The sequence below is a fragment of the Hylaeus anthracinus genome, unplaced genomic scaffold (assembly GCF_026225885.1).
Source record: "Hylaeus anthracinus isolate JK02 unplaced genomic scaffold, UHH_iyHylAnth1.0_haploid 11989, whole genome shotgun sequence".
NCBI lineage: Eukaryota > Metazoa > Arthropoda > Insecta > Hymenoptera > Colletidae > Hylaeus > Hylaeus anthracinus.
Window position 1 is genome coordinate 1485747 of NW_026534337.1, and position 3937 is coordinate 1489683.

General features: G+C 40.8%; 1 non-coding gene across 1 annotated transcript; it reads right to left on the reverse strand.

The window, feature by feature from the left end:
• Positions 1–781: 781 nt before the first annotated feature.
• LOC128888263 (U6 spliceosomal RNA) lies at positions 782–888 on the reverse strand. Its single transcript, XR_008460220.1, has one exon. It is a non-coding gene; the product is annotated as a U6 spliceosomal RNA (small nuclear RNA).
• Between the last annotated feature and the right edge of the window lie 3049 nt (positions 889–3937).

A 3937-nucleotide genomic window follows, 5' to 3' on the forward strand; every position in this document is an offset into this window, starting at 1 on the left:
GCCGGGTAGTGTGGGACTCCCAGCGAGCTCGATCGCCCGCGGTATACCCACTAAAACCCCTCCCGATGGCCAACGTCGGGCATTACGGCGGCCGTGAGCACTCTAAGAAGAACTCCACCACAGCCGCCGTGCCCAGGCTCCCCTGATCGTTGGGGAGCCCATCTCCTCAGTTTCTCTCGGCGCCAGGGGCCATACCCTGACGCCGACCGCCTTGGGACCGGTCACGAAGACGGCGGCGCCCTACCGCCAGCCGTCTCGGTCCCCGCGGCCCCTCGCGCGACACGCCGGGTCACCGTGACTGTGACCCATGACAAACGTGCGCGCAAGGGGCCGTCTCGCCATTCTGGCCGCCCTCGATCAGGGCGGCCGGCGGGCAGGCAGGCCATTAGGGGGCTCCGGGCACCCCGGTACCGATCCCTCCAGCTGTGTGGGGATCGGCTGGTAATGCGACCGGACGCCGCCTCCAGGCCCGCCTAACCCGTCTTCTCTCTTGACGAGCGGGATCAGAGCGTTCCCGATACCGCTCGTCTGCCTCCTTCTGCGATATGACTGCATCGCAGAAGGAGGCTACCGCATTCCACGACCTCTCGCTGTCGATCATGGCAGCAACTACGGCCGGCAGCGAGAGGTCCCCACCAATCTGTATTTGGAGTGCCCTCCTTTGGCCAGCAAAGGACGGACACTCCTCCAACGTGTGTTGGGCCGTGTCCAGCACGGTCCCACACTGATGACACTCGGGCGTCGCCTCCGCACCCACCTTATGCAGGTACTCACCGAAACAAAAAATGTTGAACGCTTCACAATTTTGCGTGTCATCCTTGCGCAGGGGCCATGCTAATCTTCTCTGTATCGTTCCAATTTTAGTATATGTACTGCTGAAGCAAGTACAGAACGTGATCGCCGGTCATTACTCGACTAAACGCATTTCGCACACACATTCGCCTAGAAACAAAAACCGCTAGCACACACATACAACATACAGAGGCGCGCAGATATTTCGCGGCATTTTCAACAATGCAATTAGGACCTGTTGGATTAGGATTGGAAAGCCGGAAAATCGAACACCAACGAATGCTTTGATTGAATATTTATAGATATAATAGTATAAAATGTTGTAACACATCATTAAGTGCACGCGGACAATCAAGAACACACCAAGCGTAATACCGTGCAGCGCGCGCAGGCTCGGGCCGGAAGAGCCTGAACATCGCACTTTGAATAAAGTTTTCTAACAGAACTTATTTATAGAGATTATTTTGCTAACGATACATTTATTTGAAGAACATAATAATATTAATAAACTCTGAAACAAATACATAACTGTAGCATACGAAATTCAAGAAATACGAGAAGCGACCGTACGAAACTTCTAGAACATAGAAGGGCGGCCGCCGCGCGGTGCGAGACGCGAGGCGCGGACCTCGAACTGGCGAACCTTCTCGCCTAACGACGCGACTGTTGACAACCGCAGCCGCGGATAGCAACCATGCGATATAAATTGAGCTATATATTTTTGCCATTCCGGGAGAGAGGACGAGGTAAGACCATCGGCCGCTCTCGGAACTCGGCTTAGGGACTCCGGCAGGAGAGTTCGGCGATAATACCTGGACGCCTGTCGAATGGGAGAGAACAGAGCTACTCGTGGACATCCCAGACTATGTTCCTGGTCGCCTGCTCGACAAGGAGAGTTCGGCGATAATACTTGGACGTCAATTACGAGCGGGAGAGTACAGAATGATTCTTCTATTTAAAAGATTGAAAATTGTAAAATATTGTAAAATGAGAAATTGTATTGTGCTCTTTTGTATAATTCCGTTCGTTCTGAATTCCTGTTACAATTATCCATTCCCAATCCTCTGTATAACCATGTTCCTCACAATAAACCTTTGTCTGTCCAGAATTCTATTCCTTGATTCCTTTACCATGGCTACATAACTAATTATTTTATATTACTAACTATTTTATTTAAAAAATTATTAGTTGTGTGCATACTACTTGCATTATCATTTTATTAAATATATTGTACTTAGATTGTCTGAATAAACATCGTAAAAATATATGGTACTCCTAAAATAAGAAACTTTCACTACTAATTTTAGATATTAACATATCAGAATTTTAAATTGGAATATATTACTGAAACAAGCAGGTACTTATGAAAGTTTACTAAAAGTTTCACGCTCGGCCGTTACTTTACACGGACAATCCAACGAACCGAACGACCGATTGTTATCGAAGCAAATAATCTGTTTTAATTTATTCTTAACCGTGCACGTGCTTTGTTGAAAATTCATAAAACGCATTTTCCTTTCTCTTTGCAAGCGCTGGTCAAATTAAGAAAGCCGCGCCTTCTTACACAATAATGGCAAACAAGTCACGCGGTTAGCTGAGGACAAGAAAGTATATTCGTGATGGTGATAAGTAGACTGCAGACTTGTATGCAAAATAAAATCTTTGCAAACGTACCTACAAAAAGTATGAAATTATTTCTATTTCACTTATATTAAATGATATTGAATAATATATTAAATTTCTATTTCCTTTATATTAAATTATATTAAAAAAAATTGAACCTAAATGGGTATTTATTTCACTTTGCAAATATTATAATACGAACTAATTAATCCTTTAATTATGTGTTACAAATCATATAAAATAATATTAAATTTTATGACACTATATGAGTTCTAATTATTTATTACGATTTTCTCGTTTTAAAAATAGAAATCGGTCTAACCACTAGATCTAACCTATGTCGATTATCTATATAGCTACATTATCTTTTCATCAATTAATCAAATAGGTTAGGTTTCATAGACCGAGTAATGTATTTGTTTCATTTATTGGTAGATTTTACTTTACTATACTTATTTCTTGTGATTGTATTCCATGAAAACGACAAACAAATTCTTTTAATTTTTGTACCTCCGGTGGGGTTTGGACTCACGAATTACAGACTACAACGCAATCTGCATCCTTTTTTTTTATTATTAAAGAAGTTTATTGGGCTACAGTTTGTACATTCAGGTATCGTTTTTGGTCCTAAAAAAACTTAATGATAAAAATGACCAGATAATCTTAAGAGTAAATTTCTAGTTGATCGTGCGCATACGATTCTCTTAGAAAAACCATAGTTTCGGCTTATTGCTAGATGAAAGATGCGGGAATAACTAGTTGTATAATACTATTCAGCCTTTGTCAAGTCGAAGCTTGGCTTTAGTTATGGGAAAATTGAGAGTAAAAACTAATTGAGCCCAAAAAAACCCATACAGCATTTAAAAAAAAAGACGACGCAATCTGCATCCGCACTTACCCATGGACGCCTCCGACCGTGTAATGTATTATTTTAAAATAAACGCAAGCCAAACACAAACAATTATTAAGATGTTAAGAGTATTTAGTTCGAAATCGTCAAATTTCGTCAAGATAAATAAATTAAACTTTTTGTAATTATTTGTATTAACGTTTAAATACACAATTAGTAAAGTCATTAGCGTTTAACCGAATATCAATAAACGTTTGGTGCTTTATAAATATCATTAATAATTTCAATATCATTACTAATTCTAAAATTGATTAACAAAAAAGAAATAGATTTTTAGTAACTGTCACTGTATAGTTTATTGTATATTAAACACATTGAAAAAGGTTATGAGATATTTTATACATAAATAAAATAAGTAGATTCAAATAAAGGTACAGGGTAAGGTATTGTTCGATCGAAACTCTTTGACATAAAAAATCTCAAGCTATTCGATTAAATATCTTGACTCGGTCTTACCTCGTCGAAGGTTCGGACAAGAATGATCTGTCCTTTCGAATTCGTTCTCCCTTTGGTTTCGGGTCTAGAATAATCTAAACACACGCAGGAGATAAAGACGGTTCGAGGAAGGATCGAAATTCGTGACTGTCCGACAAGATGTTTAGGTAAGATAAA